Source organism: Desmodus rotundus, chromosome 4 (assembly GCF_022682495.2).
Source record: "Desmodus rotundus isolate HL8 chromosome 4, HLdesRot8A.1, whole genome shotgun sequence".
Classification (NCBI taxonomy): domain Eukaryota; kingdom Metazoa; phylum Chordata; class Mammalia; order Chiroptera; family Phyllostomidae; genus Desmodus; species Desmodus rotundus.
The window spans coordinates 147,022,584-147,044,598 of record NC_071390.1 but is presented as its reverse complement, the minus strand read 5'-3'; positions in this window follow the sequence as shown (position 1 = coordinate 147,044,598).

The following is a 22,015-nucleotide window of genomic DNA, read 5'->3' as shown; positions in this document are numbered from 1 at the left end:
ATTTATGAAAAGTTGGGATTTTCTGGTAGCCTCTACCAGGTATTAAGCTACTACCGTCTATGAAGCACCTGTTACGTGTCAGCACCACACCAGGTCTTTCACGTACATTATCTCATTTAAACCTCATCACATTCTTGATTAATAGCTTCCAAATTATTACCCCAATGTAAGTGATGAGGAAGCTGGGAACATCCCAAGTTCCCAGAGAGAGTGAATGAGGGTCCAAAGCCAGGTCTGCCTAACCCCAGAACCTGTACTTTCTCTGAGACCATGCTGCCTTCCACCCTGGGGACAGACTTTCCTCATCAGTCCTTCCTTCTCCCCTGCACACTTCACTCCTTAATCACACAAGGTCTCTCTCTCATCCTGGTCAATCAGAATTCAGCTCAGTGCTGCCGGGGGCAGATCAGCGGCACTGTGTCATCCCTTCCTCCCAGTTCCCTTCCCTCCCCCTTACTATCTCAGCCATCCACTTTCCTACAGCCCTGCCCCACACCAGGTATGTTCGCACAAATGCAGGCCTGGCAGAGAAGGGGGCACGTGAAGGTCCAGTTCTGTGATAGAATGTGAAACTCCACCATTAGAGTCATAGTCCAAGTAGGCAAAGAATGTCAGAAATGGAAATCAGAACACTGACCACCTCTGAGATGAGAGATGAGGGTTGGGAAGGGCAAGTGGAGACTTCCAGGGTGGTTTAAATGTTCTAAATCTTATTTGGGGTGTTGTTTACATGTCTATATGCATTTGTCAAAACTATAGAACTCTACACTAAAGGTATACCTACTTTACGTATAAAATTATATGTCAATAAAAAACTTTCAAATAGCATTATTTTAAAGAACGCAGGTGGTATAGCATGCAGATAGCTACCTTTAAATGGTATGGCTTTTACCTTTGAGAGTCTGCTTGAGTCCCCATCCAGGTGCCCACATGCTCCATTTATGCTCATGGACTAGCCTGTTGACTCTTATTCCCTTGAAAAGCTTTGGGTAGTGAAAGGGATTAACTATGCTACCCCGATATGCCGCTATGGAATAAGAATTATTTTGAGTCAAAGGCAATCGGGAAAAAAGCAGACACAGGAAAAGCTGTCTGCCCTCCCACTACCTGCCTAAAAGTAGGGCATAAATGTCCCCCATGAAGGTATCTCTCACTCTTATCCCAGGAAGGGAGGAGCAGCCTTTGTCTCTAGAGATGGGGACGGCACTGAGGTAAGATCGCATAGACACAACTAACTGACCCTTAGCTTCCATTAGCTACCCTTATACATTCACCTTCCCACAGCTGACCATCCTTAGAAGCCCGAATCCCTTTTCCTTTGTCTTGTCACTTCTCCATAATTTATTGCCCTTTGTTAAAGTGGTAGATAAGCTTCCTAGTTCAACCACTTCTTTGGAACATCACTTCCTTTCTGTGACGTCCTATGTACATGTAAATATTAAAAGATTAACATCAAATAAAATTTGTGTGTTTTTTATCCTATGAATGGTGAGAAAAGACCATGTACCACAGCACCTGAGGTTCTAAAAGGAACAGTACAGAGGCGTGAATATGGCACCTGGAGCAGGCTGCCCTCTGTAAAAGGTGCTCTTGTCCAAATCATGATCCAAGAGAAAACAGACCAGCCCTGCCTGTGTTCTTCCAGAAACTGTCTCACAGCCAAGGTCAAGGACAAGGGCTGAGTTCCCAAGCATCTAAGCCATTGAACTCTGCCATGAGAATGTTAACCTCTACTTTCCTGTCTCCTTCCCTGTTTGTTAAATGCTGGTTCTCCAACCTCAGAGATCCCTGGTGCTTGGAAGGAGTAGGTGGGCAGTATCCTGAAGCTCCAGACAATGCCAAGCCCTGAGGCCTGTCTAGATTTGCCCCCAGCAAGCTGAGGCCTCCACTTTTGAAGAACCAGAGGCACCACCATGCCACGGCAAGCCCAACCCTGCCACGGAACAGTGAAGTGCCCAACCACCCTGTCCTTACCCTCCTCCTCCCTCTCCTTCTCTTTCCCATCTCCAAACTCGCTTGCCTTGGATCTCAGCACAGAAAACTCAGGCTCATACACTCTAATGACAAAAATACAGACAAAAGTCATTAGAGATGAACATTAAATGGTCAAGCCCAGCTTCCCAGCTGAACCAAGAAGGGTGGTCAGGATGAGTCAACCAGCTGTAGCAAAAGAATTCTGCTCCAAGTGGTCTAGGATGTGGCTTTATTGTTCCCAAAGTCTTTTCTTTGTGGCAAAATACCTTAGTGAAGGCCACATCAACAGAACTGTGAAGCCTCCACCTGTCTACAGTCCCCCCTCTAAACAACAATATTGAAGGGGTTCACAAAGCTCTTGCCCCCATTTCAGGTGCCCAGTGAGTCCCAGTCTTCTCCCTCCCTCTGTAATTTCGGAAACGAATTTCTGATATCAGTCATATACATCTTAGTGGGAATTCTTCTCTTAAACATTCACTTAGAGTCTAATATGCCAACCACTTAACTAAGGTCTAGGTATACAAAAGTGAATTAAAGCAATCACTCCCAATATTAGCACTGAAAATAAAGGCAGTGCATGTGAAGCCATTTCAAACTGTCTTGATAGGTAATAGCTGTAAAATTGGTCTTCTGGAAAATGCAAACCATCAATTTCACTTGCAGCCTAGGCCGTGTAATTGGTTTCTGTCTGCAGCAAGCTGATCAACTAAATGCTCTGACAGGAAGGCTGCCCCCACGTTCGAGTCCTTTTTGCACAATAACCTGTTGTTTTATGACTGGTATCATATTATCCTAGTGTTCTGTGAGATTTTATGTTTAAACTGGAAAAAAATATTAGAAGCAAGGAGTTTCTTTTTTATAATGATTAAGTACAACACTATTACCAATGATCCCAATCCAAACTGCTTGCAGTTAACAGGAAAGAGATTAAGCAGTCACACCAGCATTGCAGCTCTTTCCTCTGAAGCATGAACCAAGTCCAAGGTCAGGCACACAGGCGGCATTCTTCATTACCAGGGGCAAGCTCCAGTCAGACCATCAGAGTGGAGCCTTCGGGTCTCCAGCAAGTCATTATGTACTTAGGATTATCATTAATTTTCTCTCCCTGAAGTGCTTCTAATGAATGTGAAGGCTGTGGGCTAACGGCATCTATGCACTCACTGATAAAAGGTTCTATGTTCAATTTTCTAAAAATGCCCTTAGAGAATCCCAATTTCCTGTCTCTTCTTAAGAAGAAACTTAATTTGAACTGTCTTCAAAAAGGGTGAACTGGGTCCACTTAGTGCAAAAGCTTCCTGAAGTTTGGAAGGAGAGGCCACTGGGATGTTTTAGAGACTTGGAACCTTTGCTGGCCACTGCCTTTTGGGGACTAACAACGTAGACAGAGTCATTTTTATGTACTTCAGACTCAAGAATTGTACAAGTCAACGTCTGTGTGGCCTCTGCTCTCCACCCCATTTCTATTAGTACAGCCTTGGCCTCCCTGCTGGAAGCCTGTCCAAGCTCCTACGGGTCCTGCTGAACCTGGAGCAGAAGACCCACCTCTAGCTTTCTCAGATGGAGTCCACACTGCCCAAGACTCACCTGACTCAGCTCATTCTCTTGGCCACGTCCTCAGCTGTTACAGTTGATGGAGGACATTGGCTCTCTTAGGCACGCTGGGGATGAGTCTGGTGCCTTAAAGCAAGAATGCGTCCAGTCAGTTGGGCTACCTTGTGTCGGCCAATGGAGGGAAGGACACAGAGGCTCCCAGGAGAAGTGGCTTTGAGCAGGCAATGTGTTCACGCATGGACTCCTGCAGCGTAATCTTTTATTAAGCTATAGAGACTTTGGGCATTTATTGTCAAGCTTTAAAGTTTTAATGAAGTTATTGTGATGAACTGGGATCAATTGTGGGTGTGTCCAAGGCATCCAAACAACATCCCCTGGGACACACGGGAGCTTTGAGCACATGCCTGTCTGTATTTCAGGGCCCTATTGTGCCGTGTTCATCCACCACTGTCCGGGCCACTCCCACCAGTGTCCAGGAGGTTGCTGTGGTGTTTCAGCCACTGCTATTCCTATTTGCCATAAGTGACCTTTATACCTCCTCATAGTGCTAATGGACGCGAGCTTCTGTAGGCCAGCATGTCTGCCATCTGCCTAAACTCCATGCTCGTCGGTGCAAATAGCATGGCAAGGATCCTTTTATTCAAGCAGGGAGCTCTGTCCACAGACAGTAACATCCCTGAATTTCCACCTGTTCCGGTAGAGTTCAAATGTGTCTATCGCATGACAAAACTAGCAAAGTCTTGGCTTTGTTTTTGTTTCATCATTGAAATGAATAATTATACCTTGGGCACCAGAGAGTAACAGCTAGTTTGCAAACTAATAGTTTGGTCATCAGGGACCAAAGATCAACTCCATAGATAAACTCTGCCCGCAGGCCTCAGGGTATTTCAATGCCCTTCTTGAGTGCTGTGCTGAGTGAGAAGTTGCTTAGTAGCTAAAATGAGCCATCTTGGACTTGGGCAGAAAGGAGGTATTTCTTCAAGAGAGTTAGAAGTTAAATAGTTAAAAATTCTGGATGAAGTGACAGGAAACACAGGCACTATTTACACTCTGAGACTAATATGCCCCTGGTTCTTGGTAAGACATTCTCTGAGTTTAAAGTTTGCAGTATTAGAGGGTTTCAAACAGTCGTCTGTGGGGTTGTCAAGGGTTTGGAAGAATCCCAGGGATGTTAAGAATCGAGAGAGAGAGTCCTTGTGAGACTGCACCCACCCCCCATTTCATTTCACTCTGAGCCTCTCCTGCCTGACTTCTCTTGTAGATTGTGGCTGAGTAGGATTTGTCTTAAATAAAGATTTTTTTTACTGCTTATAAAGCACCACCATAAAACAGCTTGAAAACTTCTGGATTAGATACTCTCAAAGGCCTTGCCCCATTCTAACACCCTAAGATTTGGGGACTCCATAGTTATTCTGAATGTAAATCCTGCAGCTTGACTCCTCACTGAGGGGCACAGATAAACCCATGCTGTTGCCATGGCTAGGTGCTGGCCGAGTCCACAGGGACACAGGCCAGGCTGGAGGCCTTTGAAATGAAATGTTAAGCCAGCCAGGTTTGAGGGCAGATAATAGCAGAGCTAAAAGAACACTATTGTTAAGGGAGTGAGAAATTTAATTAGACCCCATCAGCCTGAAGAAACTTCAATTCTGAGAAGGAAAAAGATGAAGGGCTTTTAAAAGAGTAGATAAGGAGTCTTTGCCAATCCTGTTCCCCACCCCTCCACCTTCAGATCTCCCAAGCCCTGCCAACAAAACTGTCAGCATATTCCAGTAGCTTTGGGATACCCAGCCAGAAAAATGCTGATATAGCACGTTGGTCCACCATCCTTGTCCTGGATTCTCTGACCAGTTCAGATAATCTCTCACTAATTCCTTTTCCTAACTGCTCTTACCTCCAGCCCACGAAACTCTAATCCTATTATTAACCTGGGCAAATCAATTGCTAGTCCACAACTCTAGAAATTTAATTCCTAAGGAAGAACTTGACATCACACTAGTTTTTACACTACAAAAAGCCAGTTTGTTTTATTTAGAAGATTAGTCAGTTTCAGGAAGGCCTTTGTCATATGCAACATCAAACAACTGATTCATTGGCTTGAAAAAGATTTTCAGCCAGTTCTTTGAAGTTAGGTAGACACAACCTGTGTGAGAACAGCTATCAAAAATACTACCTCATGGAGGCATTATGTATTTGGTACTGGTGCCACATGTAAGAATGTCAGTCCCTTTCAGAAAGGAACTGGTAGGTTGAAGCTTTTTGTCTGTGTTGTTATGTGATTTATCTGTTATTTCTATACTATTTTATGTTCACTTATAAATGCTTTGTGAGATAATAAGTCTTTTTCATTATTGCAATTGTACTCAAATTTATGACTCAGGGCTAGAAACATGTGACTTAAAGTAAGGCCATCTTATTGTCACAGGGAAGTACCTCTGAGTTAGATGGCATGGATCGCAATCCTACCTGTTGTCGTATATCTGCAGAGAGAATTGTTCAGCTTGTCTTGGTCGACACCCTTTCTCAAGGGTAGTTAGGAGGACAAGTATGGAATCAAGCAAACCCAGGTTGCATCACTTATAAGCTGAATGATCTTGGGCAAGTTACTTAACCACTACAAGTCTCAATTTTATCACCTGTAACATGGACATAATAATTACATCTACCTCATGGGATTATCATGAAGGCTATATAGTCAGTGTCCCATATGTGTTCACTATTCTTATTATTGATCTTGATTTCTTAAATAATGATGATTTTGTATAGCACTGCATCTAAGATTCTTTTCCATTTTAAAACTGTCGGGCTTGTGTAATTCAGACTTCTTCCTCCAGACTTCAAAGCATACAACTGGTCCCAGGATCCCTGAGGCTAGCCCACTTCCTTTCTTCCTGGTGGGGGGGCAGAGAGTGACCATGGTGGTGTGAGCCTGTCTATGCACACTCACAATAGGCTGGCACGGGGCACTGGCAGGGAGTTGAGGGTTGGGTTGAGGGTCTTCACTGAGACACTGATGGTGCCCGGCTAGAGGAGTGGGCTTTAGACACAAATCAGTCAGGAGAGATTCAACTGCAAATGCTACATAGACGGAATGGAGGACATGGAGTTGGGGAGGGACAAGATGTGGAGATGGAAGTCAGGTACCCAGCTGAGGTTCTAGCTAGGGAAAAGCACGTGCAGAGGAGGGCCCTGCATGGAGGAGGTCCTTTGCAGTGGTCTGAAATGTCTGCAGTTCAGTCTGGCAAGAACGATGGCTGGTGCCTACCCCCCCACATGTGTGGCCTGCGGTCCAGCAGCATCCGCACTGAGAATTTCAGGCCTGGTCCCAGATCTCCTGAAACAGAATGTGCAATTGAACAGTACTCCTAGCTGAAGAGGTGAATGAAAGAAGCTTAGCCTATCATTTTAACCAACTCCATTGAAGTAGAAACACACATTGAAGTAGAAAAAAGTCAGATAGGAAACATTTTCTAAGGAATGGGGTAACACTCAGCCAAGAAATTTAAACAGAGAAACCTGGTTTTAGTTTTGTTTTCCCCCCAAACCAAAATTTAGCAGGTATCTTCTAAGCACGTTTTTCCTAGGTGGTGCAATAAACCTCCACCGACTCGTAGAATACAGCCAATATCAAGTTGTCGGTTAGCTGATGTACCGTCACCTCCAAAGGGTTGGGGATGCCCCACAGAGGAAGTCCCAATGGAACAGTCACATGACTCCAAGAGTGCACATCTGCTTCCTTCCTGTGGAGGAGCTTTCTGTAGGACATCCAGTCAGGTTCTCCCCATGGGAGGCTGACAACCTTTGGTGTCAGACACCCTGAGGAGGCCTGCCCAGGGCTTGTCCCAGGCACAGCGGTGAGGCATACTCGCGGCACTTCCTGTGTCTCGCCATCTCTCTCACTGTGCTCTTTTGCTCACGACACGCTCACTTGTTTTATGGTCAAGGAAGCCAAGGTAGGTAGTTTGCCCAACAGGACAACTCTGTGGCTTCCAGGACTAGAATTTGAATGGGGATCCCTTTCTGCAAAGCCTTGGGCCTGGCCTCCCTGCTGTTCTGCATCCCACATTGTTGGCCCATCTGAGGTTAGATGAGGTGGTTCTCCTCAAAAGTTTAATGTTCTTGTTCCAATTGTTGTTCCAATTTTAATAAGAGTGGACATTTGTTTCAGCCCAATTCAGCATGATTCTATAACCCACAGGCACAGACATGAAATAACCAAACCACAAATCCCTGAAAAAGTCTAATTCTGTGTAAACTCAGAAACAGGGTGTTCCTTTGAGGTAGAGATGCTTCTATTAAGACAGAAAAACAATCGAACAGGAAATATTTTCTGAGTAATGGGACAGCATTCGGATTAAAAAAGAATTAAAACTATCAAGATTCCAAAACCCTCCCATCCAAAGAACCCAAGACAAATTCGTTTTCTTCCTGGGGGTTTCCTAATAAGAAGCACATCCCCCAGAAGGTTCTGGGTTGTATCAATTTGTTCAACATGGGTCAGGGGCATAGGGTCTCAAGATGAGGTGAGCTTTTAAGGTCTTGCTCCTCAAAGTCCACGCCACTCAGGAGCTTGTTAGGGATGCAGAGTCCTGGGCCCCACTCCAGATCTGCCAAATCATAAGCTGCATTTCAACAAGACCCTTGTGTCACTTGCAGACACCTTCAAACTTGAGAAATTCTGTTTAAGGTTCTGTTAATTAGAAGAACCTAAAGCTGGTTGACTGAGGTGATAGTTGGAATCATTCTCCTGGCCTTTGATAAGCAGATCGCTGTCATGCCTGACTACCTGAATGGGGCTATTTCCCCCAAAAGGGTGAGCCTCTAGTGGGGGAGTAGTTGAGAAAATAAACTGGCAACTGTATCTGGTTTGTCATATATGACACCAATTTTCAAAGACTCAAAATGTAATCAAATGTCCTTACAAATAAAAATTACATTGAAAGTTGATTCTTTGATGATCAATGAGGACTCACTGAATCTTGCAGGGGATCAAAGTCACCTATGAGTATCAGCTTTCTCTCCGGAGAAGATGTGATAAGTGCCAACTTCCCACTGCTAGAGCTACCAGTCAGGGGCTGCTTAGCATGCTACAGAGAGCCTGGTGGGTACAGGCAGGTGCTGAGGGTGGGTCCTGACAGGTAGACCATGGCAAAGAATGAGAGCATTCTTTACTGGTGGATGTGGGGGAAGAGCTGGTTTCTCTGGTTAGGGGAGTCTGGATTGATGGCCACCAGGAATTTAACATAATTAGGGCCAAGCCTCCAAGTGGGAATGCCTTTGCAAGTTAATTCTGCCTGCAGGCTGGGGATGGAGATGAGGAGGCAAGGAGGGGGAGACCCACCTTCTAAACTCTCCTGGTCTGATCTGACTCTGCTGAGAATGCTTGCTGTGGTCCCTTGGTGATTTTTCTCCCATTGCCATGCTTAGAGATTTGGAAATGCCTACCATGGGTGTCCAACCTGCGGCCCACGAGCAGCATGTGGCCTAGGATGGCTATGAATGCAGCCCAACACAAAATCATAAATTTACTTAAAACCTTTTTTGCTCATCATTTTTCATTAGTGTTTGTGTATTTAATGTGTGGCCCAAGGCCACTCTTCTTCTTCCAATGTGGCCCAGAGATGCCAAAAGGCTGGACACCCCTGGGCCCTAGACTTTCCTGGCTTACCTGACCCAGGAACCTGAGCCCAGTTTCCTTCACACCATGAGCTGTGGTTGTATGGAATCAATGTAAAGCCACAGACCCTGTGTTCTAACTCCCCAGGATCACTCCCTGCCTCTGCCTGTTAGCTAGGACAATGATTTTCCCAGCTGTGAACGGACCTTATCATAGCGTGCCCTTGAGGTGTGGGCCTGGAGGGTGTTCCTGAGCATAAGTGAGTTAATATGTATTACCTGGTTGTTGGGGTCAATGTGCTCGTGACAGCACCGGGCACGTGGTTTACATAGTTATCATTTTAGGACATCAGATTTAGAACCTACACTCAGACCCTTTTTTCTCCACAGGGGAAAGGAAAGAGTGAGACTTCCACTAGCCCCGAGTAAATTGGGGTTACTGCCCTCTCTGCCTGGGTCTCAGTGTTCTAGGTGGTCCAAGAAAAGAATGGTTCACTCTTGGTGAGTGCAGGCCTTGAGTTTGGGGGTGCCTGGGGTGCTCAGGTATACCAACACAACTTGAATACCCCACGCCACAAGTCTGGGGGCTAAACCATTACCCTATTTATAAACAACCAGAAACTTCTCTTGGGAATAGGCTATAGGTTTCTTTAGGTGGCTCCTGCTTGGCTGAGAAGTCCTCTGCTTGTTATAGCTGCTTGGCTTAGCTCTCTGTAGCCTGGCAAAGTGGAGTTCAGCCTGAGGTCAAGCTCTGTTGAAATTGGCAGTGTGACATGTGGACTTGCGATAACCCCAGGGCTTCCCTTGGAATTTGCTGCTGTCCTGCTCTCCAAGCTGGCATTGCAACCTCACGAGTTCATCCTGGGGCTGGACTGGCCCGGCACCATCAATTCCACAAAGATAAAACAAGCCCTGCTTTAGGAAGAGACAGCTACTTTAGCCAAAGGATAAGCTAGCTACCTTCCCAGAAGAAGGTCAGGGCTATGTGATTATATTTTCCAAATCAACACAGATGGAGGTGTCTCTGGTATTTTCTGCTTCTTGTTCACACTAAGCTGTTTGGGTTTTTCTTGGCACCATTAAGAACAAGAGACACATTAACCCTTAGCAGACTGTTTTTGTCTGGTTTTTTTTTTAAGTGTTACTACAGTTGATATTTATGTTGTAAAAGAAGAAGAACAAAGCGAAACACAACAACGGAATTTCCATCTCAGCTGTGGAACTTTGCATAATAACACACAATATTTACAAGAATCTGGTGGAAGCGTCATCACTCAGAACCCGAACAAAACAGAAACAAAATCTCACATTTATTTTCAGAACAGATGTTGACAATACAGTAATAGTAAGTCCTTGTACAACGGGAACAAAAATCAGCAGATACTATTCTTTAATCCTTAGAGAAGGAAGTTAAGGAAGAGCTGGCTTACACGTGTGGCCCATCGAAAGTAGCACATAAGAAAGCGAAGTCCTGATTGAAACATCTGTCCTGAGTAGAAAACTCCTTGGATCGATAGAATGATTTCTATGAAAGTTTGAAACAGATGTGGAAACTAAACTAATCAGAAGCTCGTGGACAGGGAAAGAAAACAAAGGAAAAATCTTGCAGAAGAGTGAGGGAGGAGACATAATATAAAAATACACAGACAAAAATGTATTATTCTTTATGTGTGCATGTATTCGTGCCTTTGTTATAACCAAGTTGGAAAACTATACATTTCATTGAATAATACATTTTTACTAATCTTAAATAAGATATATGATTGCAGTATAATGATATTTCTTTTGGGTCAGTTCATAGAAATTCTGAAAATTACCCTGATTAAAATGGACAAAAGACCAAATCAAAGCCAGTGAAACCAATGTATTAACAAACTGTACTTTCTAATCCCACATAAAAATAAGTAGAACCCATTTTTAAGGTGGTCTTTAACCTAGACAATAAGGCAGGATTTTATATGAATTATTAAAGGAGAAAGTGAATTTTGGAAAATAAAGAGAACTCAAAGTTCACTAGGGGTGGATCAAGTCCAAACACTTTAATTTCCACTCTGGACAAGCTTTTTAGACCCAGGCAGTCAGGGAAGGGGGAGAGGAGCGAGCACAGCCAACAGGACTTTCCCCGGGGCATGTGACAGGTATTTCATGATGTTCTGTGGACGAGATAGAGGCCTGAAAGTTGAAATAATTAGGTGCATTAGTGGCTGGCGGAGAGCAAAGGAGACAAAGGATGCTGATGGATGTCATTTCGCAGAATCATTTCTTTAGAGTGATATTCTTACTTCTCAGCCTGATCCTGTTCAGCCCTGTTATCAGGACTTAGGTGAATATGTAGAAGGTGATGTCACACAGGTGCAGGTAACCTGAAGCTTGGAAACCTGGGCAGTATGCTGAATGATCGAGACACAACACCAATACTTGCTGGCTGTTCGTTCCTTTTTAAAAATCCAATAGTTTCTTTGATATTTCCAAAAACATAATGAGACTCATTCAAGGAGCAAGAGGCTTTCATGACTGGCATGGAGACTCTCATGTCCTATAATTTCATGAATAAATCTGCCCTAAACAGGAGATGGCTTGTGCCTCTCCTCCGTCTTTAGTTGGTCGCTTACTCCGAGGGGATTCTACTAACAGTGTGTGGCCTAGCTATGAGTTGAATATGAAAGCTCCTCCTGTAAAACCTATATTTTCATTCTACCTTAAAAATCAAGGTTAACTGGGTGAAACTCTAGATAGATAAGAAGATACTCTCACGTGGTGGAACACAGTTGAGTTCTGATTTCTTATTATTTTTACCATAATGATTTAAAATGCTTTTAGATTAATTTTATGCATAACCACGTACTATTAAAGAAAGAAAAATGTCTTTCCATGTGCTAATGAAAGATTTTATGAGTATGAACCTGGAATGATCTTTAAAGTGGCTCAATTACTGCCTGAAATAATGGCATAATGTTAATAAAGACCCAGTTAAAATTATCTTTGACATATATTCTCCAAATGCCATCACTTCAGCACTTTCAATTGCCAAAGGTACATTTTGCAGTCAGGGCTCTCAGGCAGGCACAGCGGAAGGCAGGATGCTCGGAATCCGACATTCCTTTAAAGGAGTGAGACCCGCTCACCCCAGCTGCACCGCGGCTGGAGCTGGCTCCTGGCTGCAGCGTCCGCTCCATGCGGTAGCTGTCCCCACTCTCCACCCTTGGATATCCTTTGTCACAGGCCTGTACTTTACATTTCATTCTGTAGTTTATATATATTTGTAAGCCATATGTAATTTTTCAAAGATGGACTAAAATAAAATGCTGACAAGATCTTTTAAAAAAGGTTCAAATCTAAACGAAATTACAATGCATAGGGATTCAACTGAATATTTGTGCAAGTCCTGAAAATTACAGAAAGTTAAGCTAAGCAACTCAACCCACCTACCAGAATGCAATCCTTGAACACCAATTCGGGATCTTCATTCAAGTATAAAAGCTGGAGCTGTTGTGCTGGTCAGCACCCATCAGAGTCTGAGTGTGAGGCTTTGATCATTTTACCCTTTCTGCTCAAAACCACTGCTCTTGGGATGAAGATCAAAACCCATCACATCCTTGCAAAACTTCACACCATCAGCCCCTCCCTCCCTCTCCACAGCTTTGTGGCCCTCTTCCCCCTGCCCTTTGCCTTCTGTAGCTTTCTCCAACACATTACACTCCTCTTACTTCTGAGCCTTTGCACATGATATTTCCTCTCCCTTAATGCTGTTCCTGTCTCCCATGCATCCTTTAAAATTTAGTTCAAAGTGTATGTCCTTAGGAAGAGTGTCTAGAATATCACAAGGGAGCACTTTCCCTGTTGAGCACACACAGTGTTGCCTGTACATTTCCTCTGTGGCATTGATCCCCACTGGCAATCACATACTTGTGTGCATGGTGTCAGTTCATTTGCACGCCATTCTTTCCAGCACATGTATGTCTGACATAGAGACATCGTTCAATAGATACTTGGAAAGGGAAGATTGTTGGGACATGTTATTTATCCATTTGCAGAGGGATTCTATATCTTCTCCTGGAATCAAGTCAGAGCACCCCAAGACTGCTCTGGGACATGTTACTCCTAGCTTTTATTGGAATTTACCATGGAAACGTTTCAGGGAGAATGCTTCCACCCTAAAATATGGAGGGAAATTCACTGGCATGATACTCTGTCTCTCTAGGAGAGAGGAGCTGGTTTCATTGCTGAGATTGGGACAAAGAATGAGTATGTATAGCCCCATCCTTTCTGTGCCTTTTCTCTTAGAAGTGACCCTGTCTACAGAAAGCAGACATTCCATACTGCCCCTGTGACATCCCACAGGGACAGGTCCCCATGTGTAAGGCCTGTCGTGGCCCAGCACTGCCTATGACTAGCTGGATAAACTGCTCAGGTTTTGGGGTTCAGCACTAGGAACCCAGCTGGTCTGCAGATAAAATCCACAGTGTCCAATATTATATTTATTTGTAACAAAAGTAATATTTTTGTCTCTGTGCTTCACTCTTGATGCTAGAATTTGACTATTTACTTGGGACAGCTCCTATCCATCAGAAAGAGCCTTAAGAAATCCTCTTCACATTTACTGTGAAATAAGGCAGAATCTAAAGATAATTCCCATATATAGAACTCTAATTTGCAAGCTCTCCTCATAATTTATTGTCAGGGAAATGTGTCTTCTCCCAAGGAGCTGTGGTATCCTTCTTCTTTCCCAATAAAGTTATGAAACTAATGTCCAGGAAGTGAGCAAGTCCAAGGTCTAACTTGAAGCTCAATCAAGGCCTCCAGATAGGCTTCAGTTAGTATATTTACACCCTTTTACCTTGGTGTTGTTTTCCAATTCTAATTTAGTCATGTTGCTTTATTTTTTTATTGTAAGCCACAGCTACCTCAAGTCCTAATTTGGAAAAGGATAGGTAAGCCCATGTTTTTAAAACGTGAGTTAATGTGAGCTGGCAACCAAAGAAGATAATAAGGAGGATTTATTGAGTGATAACTGAGAGCTTTCCTGAGAACTTTATATTCATTACCGTGTTTAATCCTCATAATAGCACAGGGAGTTTAATACCATTCTTCTTATTCCTGTTGAAGAGATAAATAAACTGAGGTGGGGTGGGTTTGTTTGATGAAGACCACGCTGCTCTTTGTCATGGATCTGAACGCATTTGACTGGAGAGCCTGAGCTCCGAACTGCTTTCCTGTACCATCGTCAACTTGAAAGAAAGTTCAACCTTCATAATACTTAGTTTAACAATGCCTACCTGTATGAAATGTCAGTATTGCCTAATTTATTATTTTGTGATCACTTCAGATTTATAATTGAACCTGGAAGAAGTCAAAGGCAGTCATTTGGAAAAAGAAGGTACAAAATATTATGTTATAAACTAGACTTGTAATATTTTAATTGTCAAATGGATTCTCGGGCAAAGTTTTCTCAAATAACCAGAACCCAAAATGCCACTGATATGAAAGGAAGAAAAGATGAGAAAACAGACCTATCTCATAGACTTCATCAAAACAGTAGCTGTGATTTCTGGAGGTGTGAACAGAGTCAGCCCATACTCCACATTTTCTTAGGCTTGGACAAAGCAATACATTTTACATGCTACCTACTGCTTAGGTGTGGGAGACAGAGCAGGGGACAAAACAGGCAGTGACCTGCCCTTATACTCAAGTGGTGGGATGGGATAGGGGGAGGGAGAGGCAGACAATGTATAAATAAACAAGTAAATATATAGCATATCCACCTATAAGCTCTACAGGAGAAAAAGAAAATTAAATAAGTGTGATTGGGAGCAGCAGGCTTGGGGTCAGCGGTTAGGAAAGGCCTGACTAGCGAGGTGGCATTCAAGCAGAAGGAGAAGGAAGAGTGTGAGCCCTGTGCATATTGGGTGGGGGGCATTCTAGACAGAGGGAGCAGAACATGTGGAGCTTCAGGGGTGGGTTTGGTGTTTCCAAGGATCAGCAAGGAGACCAGGGGAGGAAAGCGGAGAGTGGCAGGAAATGTGCTGCAAGAGGGGATGAGGGGACCAGGACATGCAGGGATGTAGAAATCACTGGAAGGAGCCTGATGGGATGTTGGCTTTTATTTTAAGTTAGGTAGGAAGCCACGGGAGCAGGTGAGTCATGATCTGACTTCTTAAAAGGACCTCTGGTGGTTGGGTTGTGAATAGACTGCTGGGGGTAGGGGTAAGAGTGACATGGGACATCTGTCAGGAGCTGAGAAGAGGGGGGTACGGTCACCATGAAAGGGCCAATTTGTCACATTCAGCAGAAGTTTTGAAGGAAGAACGAGCAGAGGAGTCCATGTGCCTGAAGCCCTGGAAGGTGGCGCTGCTGCTGAATGTGATAGGCAAAGTGGTGGGAGACGCGGAGCTTGTGGGGGCAAGAATGGGGCGCTCAGCTCCGGGCCCTGAAAACCAGTGCAGATGTCCAGCAGACACTCGGTCTATGAGTCTGGACCTCAGGCTGGGCATTTGCTGTAATGAGCATTCATGTCAAAAATGATGGCCTGAAGTGGATAAAGGTGAATGCATGTTTTGGCAGTAATGCATGCTTATCTGTGAGAAAGTTTTCAGTAACAGACTGAAAGCTTTAGAAGCCACTAACCTGTGAGCACCTGAGGTCAAGGACTTTGTCCGCAGTTTCTCTGCACCCCACCTTGTACAATTCCCGCATAGAGGATGAGCTACATAAATATCCACAGTACTAAACAGGCCAAAAAATTTATGTTTAAACCCTGATTCACAGTAAATCCAATCAGCCAAACCACTGTTTTTATTTTGTTTTGTTTTATTTTGTTTTGCATGTATGTTTCGCTAAAGTTACCTAAAATTAATCTCTTACCCAATTCAGCTCATTCTTCCCAACACATTATTTCAGACTTCCAGAACTATGGATAACAAGTTTTTGTTAAAAGCACCAAAGGAGACACTTTTATAAACAACAGAAAAACTCCATTGCAATAAAGTCATATGCTCATTTTCTTTTCTTTAAGCAGATTTTGTTTTAGAGTATACTGTATTTTGACCTAGTAACACTATAAGAGAACAAGAATTTTTAATGAAATTACACAATGATCTCTACCATCAAGAGGTGCTGTGATCTAATAGACCTAGTTAAACTGATTTAACAAAATGACAGCCCAGGTTCATCCCTTGATGTGGCTCCTTATACTTTCCCCTGACCAATATCTTACATCGCTTTCATGTTATCCAAGAGATTAGCAGCCAAACGGTAAGAAGGAAGCACTCACGAGGAAAACAAGAATAGGAAGAGAGTGTCCAGGAGGCACAGAGCCACCCTATGTAGCGACACATCAGACCTTGTTTGCAAGATCTTTTCTGGTTCATAATGAAGCAGAGCTAGGTTTTTTATTAAGAGGAGACCCATTTCTTTCAACTCCATGACATTTCAGACACCATTGGCCTCTGGATATAATTTCCTTGTCCCTGAATTGGATTTCCAAGTTGCTTTTGGTCTGAAGCCTTTTGAATCAAGCTTTGACTGTCTATCTCCAGCTCTTGCAGTCTCTGTGCCCATGACACATCCTAGGAAAGGAAGGCCACAGTCGGGGTTTTACACCAATCATTTCTGCATTGTGTGATCCTTTTCTCCAAGGGCAAAAGTCTTCCTAAAATGACGCCACTGATTGTATTCAAATTTACATGCTCAACTCAATCTTCCTGTTGTAATGAATGTTGCAGCAGCTGAGCATGTTTCTCCCCTGCATCAGCCTACCGCCGAGGCAACTGCATTCTTTCCACACAGGCTTGTGTAGATTAGAAGCCATCGCAGGAGAATGTGGCACCCAGCCATTGCGCTCTTTGCAGACCTCACACCAGTTCATCTCCTTTCTGCCTGCAGACAGAAAGCTACATTCATCCTGCAGCCTGAAGTTATGGGATTCTTGTCATCAGACAGAATTCCTTGCCAATCATTGACAACTGTCCCTGGAAGCTTCATGAAATGGCTTCATTTTACTCTACTGCCTTAGGGACCAGACACTTGGGTATCTTTTTAATAGTGCCTGACCTCAAGGGCAGAAATCACAGCCAAACATTTGTTAAAATAAAAATACTTTACAGCAAGCCTTCCAAGTCAGGTAACTACACAGAAAGGAGAGCACCCTGAACTAGGGGCCTTGTGATCAGGGTCTTAGCTTGTGTTTCCCTGGACTCTGCCTGGTGGTGGGTAAATTTCTTACAGTTCTGGGTCAGACTGCATAACCTCACAGGCCTGTGAGAGTCAGTGGCTGCAATTCCATAAAAGGTGTGCACATCAGGTGGAGGTGGACTGCCTGGGCAGGGTCCAGCCACACCAGCAGGAGAATCAGGGCCTCGTCCAGTTACATGGAGCTCTTTTGCTTTGTTTTGGTTTTATGCTTAAAAAAATAACACATGCCAACTGTGAAAAATTTGGAAAACATAAAAATGTTTACAGATGTGGATAAACACCTGAAAAGCCATGTTTTCAAAGCAAATTTTGATACTGTGTGGGCACATGTCCTTCCAGTCTTCATTCTTCACACATTTTCTTTTTTTTTGGTGAGATTGAACTGTAAGTGCTATCTGCATGTCCTGCTTTCTAAGTTTAATACATCCTTCCCTATATAAATGTGTGTGGAACATCAGCTGAGTACCTGCGCTAGGCTCTGGGAAGCACAATGAAGACGGTAAGTGCTACTTTAGGGAGTTAAGATCCAGCCTTTTCCATGTCATCCAGAACTTTCCACAACCATAGCTTCTCACGGCTAGGTCCATTAAAACTATTGGTAGGTGTTGCCATTTCATTCTGTGTTGCACAGGAAGAGAAAATCCAGCCCCTGAGGAGGAAAAGAGAAAAGGGGGAAATGGTCAGAGGGGTGAGGTAGAAAGATAGAAAGCAAGAAAATGAGAAACAAGAGAGAGGGAATCCAGAAGGGAAAAATAACCAGTGGAAGCAAGGAAGCTGGGTAGAGCTGAGAACAGCTGGTCTGAACCCAGAGCACTGGGTGATTCTGATGAGTGAGGAACACAGGCCCTCGTGCCCGCAGGCGACTAGCTGTGGGCTCTCGGGCAGATTCCTTAATACTTCCGAGCCCACTTCCTTGTGTGGGAAATGGGGATAATAATCCTCATCTTCTAGAGGGACAATAGGATTAAGTGAGATAATATATGCAAAATATTTAGTACCTAAGTACTCAGTAATGATATCATTAGTCTTTATTTATTACCTTCATATTTTAATATTGCATGAGACATTGGACTGAGGAGGCGGGGAGAGGAAAGGACCAGATGAATTAATAAAAAGCTCGATTTATTGATTTATTAAAGTACGACTATCCTTCCTAACCAACATAGCTACACATACATATCTGAAAAAGATGACACTGAAAAGTGGCAACTACAAATTGCTTCATGAAAGAAGTTATGCAAAGCTGTGGGCAGAGACGCTGTCAAGGAGCAAGGAAGCAGCCCTGAGTTGCCACTTCTAGGCCTAAAAAGCAAGGGCAGAGGTGGTTATAGAACCCAACAACAGCCACAGAATCCTGGGATAGGAGCTGTGGCTTTGTCTGAGGAATGCAGCCACCCAATGACAAGGGGCTGCCATTGGCTGAAACCATGTGGAAGTCAAAAGTAACCCATGCCCCAGTCCATCTGTCTACACACACTAGCTTCCAGGGTACAGGGAAGGCACAGCAACCCGGAGAGAGAATCCGGAGGGGAATGGAGAAACGGCCACACGTTGCAGGTTTCTGGCACGTGAAATGCTGGCTATCCCTTGGCATCTGTGAATTTACCCATTAAATACATTTGTGCTGCTATTTAATGTGCTGACGGTGCTGACGGAGACCGTGTGCCCGCAGGTCCTGCTGCCTTCACACCACAGCACGGCGCACATCCTCCTCCCTGCACCCGTCTGCACAGGCTGCACCCCGCTGGGTCCCGGCGGCTACGTTAACCGCCGTCGGTTCCCAGGAAAGCCATGCCTCCTCAAAACCAATAAAACTTCATGTTCAACGCAAACAGTAATGCAGGTGTTTTTTATTTTTTTAGCATTTTATGCCTCTGTTTAGAATAAAAGGAATTGTAGTTTTGTCGAGCACTTCTCTTAGGTGTACGGTGAGAATGTGTATTGTGGTTAGCACCGTTGGGGGGCAGTGGAAGGGATTACTATAGAAAAAAAAAAGTGGCAGATTTAACATTTACTGGTGTCTAATACATTGATACAAACTGATACCTGGTAATACACCGTTCTTCCCAGCTCCTCTTGGAGAAGGCGGCAGTGGGCTGGTTGACGAGGGCTTAGACAGGCAAGGAACAGGAAGCCAAATTAAACTCATTTGGGGGCACGTAAAGCAGCCATCCCTCTCATCCCTCAGCAAGGTGACAAGTTTTCTATCACTTTCCTCACATCACAGAAAAATCACGGCTATGGATCGCAATAAGAACACAGTCCAGCGGTGGCATTCTTGTAGTTAGGACGTTTGATTTGGTGTTAGAAGAACATGTGATTGTGTTTGAGAATTACTTTGTTTATATACAGGGTGGAGCAAAAGTCGGTTTACAGTTGTTCGTATAGAAAATAATATAATAATCGATAAATAATACAAGAATAAACTGTTTCATATACTCAAAACTATAAATCTACTTTTGCACTACCCTGTATTTAAATATCCTTTACTGTACACCAAGTGTTCTTATTTGTTTAAAATAATATTACTATATATTTGGGCTTTTTAGAGGAAACTCAAAACTCTGGAAAATTACCTTTGAATTAAGAAGTCTGTTGTCAATTTAGAGAGGGTTTAGGGGAGGTGTGCATTTCAAGAGCTTGCTTTAAGTCTTTTGTTTGTTCCTGTTTTTATGTCATTTATGTCTGTGTTGCTGATATCAGCGGTCCTGCCACCTGGGAGGCCCTGCTCCTTAGTTTCCAATTTGGATAAAAGTAAAAGATGACAGACCTGGTAAGAAGCACATGTTGTGAAAGATAAGGCACTGAGGAGACTTGTCCCTTCTGCTGGCAGGCTGCCCTCCAGGGATGGCAGATAGGCATCAGGGGCTTCATGAGTGTCCCTGGATGAGGCCAGGCGTCAGCCCTGCGCTGATCCAAGAATGAGTGGAATTTAACCGTTTTATCTATTACTGGGATTTCAAATAACTTTGCTTCAGGTTTATTAAATTTTCAGAATGTTCTCTACGTTATACTAAATGCAAACTGTTTTTATCTGAGGTTTTGTGACTGCTTACTAATTCCATGAATTCCTGTGTGATCTTCCTTAGCTTTTTCCCAGGCTTTTTTGTTGTTGTTGTTATACAGAATAATTCACTGACTATACATATATATTTTGAATGGAAGTGTTGAGCTTTAGCATCAAATTCTAATTTTAATTCATAAGATCTTTTAAGAAGTTATTATACTTGTCCAAAAGGACAAGGGGTTTAAGAACCCCACCAATATGCACCACTGGTCTCAGAATGTAACTCGAGGTGGGCAAACTGGTTTAATTTAAATGCTTCTGCAAATTCTTCTTCTCTTTCCCAGGGCTTTACCCATAATTGAATCCCAGATGTTTATTTTTAAAGCTTTAGTGCAATTTAGTTGGCTTTCTTTAACTGTATTTTTCCAGCCCTTTGGAATTTGTAATATCAGATATTAGAGTACTAACATCATTAACGGAAGTCAGAGTGGACGATATTCTATACCTTGCCGGGGGCAGCCAGAACCAGCAACTCTTGCTAAAGGTGCTTACACAAGCTCTGTGCTCAGCTTTCTGTACCACAAGCCTCGTATATCACAGCAAGATCCGCTCAGGAGTACAGCCTGGAGCAAAGAACTCTGCTCTACTGTCACTTGAAAGTCTTGAAAAAAAAAAAAAAGAGAGACTTAGCTGGTGTTTTTCTGCTCCCCATGGGGAACAAGTTCAGCAGAGAATCAAATCAGAAGTTTTCATCAAGAAGCCAAATTCCAAATGGCCTTCCTACTTTTCTCCATTGGGTGTTTTTATGCACAAGAGCGCAGGGAATATGTGGAGATAATTTTCCCAATGACTCATGGTTTGTGATTGACTCCTAGATTTTTATCTCAAATAACCCACAGATTTCATTATAATTAGAATTTTGTTTTGTCTTTTTTGTTTTTAAAAATAACGTATACTTTTCCAGAAAATATTTTAGGCAGGTTTCAATAAAATGTGCACTCACAATAAGGTTGTTAAAATTGGAAATCATAAAGCATTAAAAAAGGGAGATTTAAAATAGTTACTGTAACTTAACATTAAATTTAATTCAGAGGTTCCGGGCAGTTTTGGGAAAGAGAACACACAATGGGTTACATTGTTTTTAGCATCTGATGCAGGGAGCATTTTATTCTCTCAGAAGATACTTGCTTTTCCTGTTACTAAATTTTAAGAGGCTGTTTATCCAGTTGGCCCTTATATATTTTACAAAGAATGCAAAAAAGGAGGCTTTTATTAAATCCTCAAACAAAATTTGGGAGCACGATACTAAATGTACACCCAAAGCAAGGAAAGGACTGCCCTGCCCCCAGTGGGGGTGGGACTGATCAGATCAGCGTGTTCTCAAAGTCACCTCAAAGCACCAGACAGCATACATTTCCCACAAGCTAAAACATCTGTAACATCACTTTTTAAATCTATATAAGCATTGACTTCCATTTGCATTGCATAAAAACATGACAAAAATAATGGCACCCAACTTTCTGAATTGGTATATTTTACAAATTCTGAGAAGACTAAGAATCCTAAAATAAAAGTGCACAAAAGAAGTTACAGTAGCAGATCATAAAATAAGTCCCCCAGATGTGTTTAATTTAATATGGAAATATGTTTTCTTTTGTATTATTATAGCTTGTCACTGGA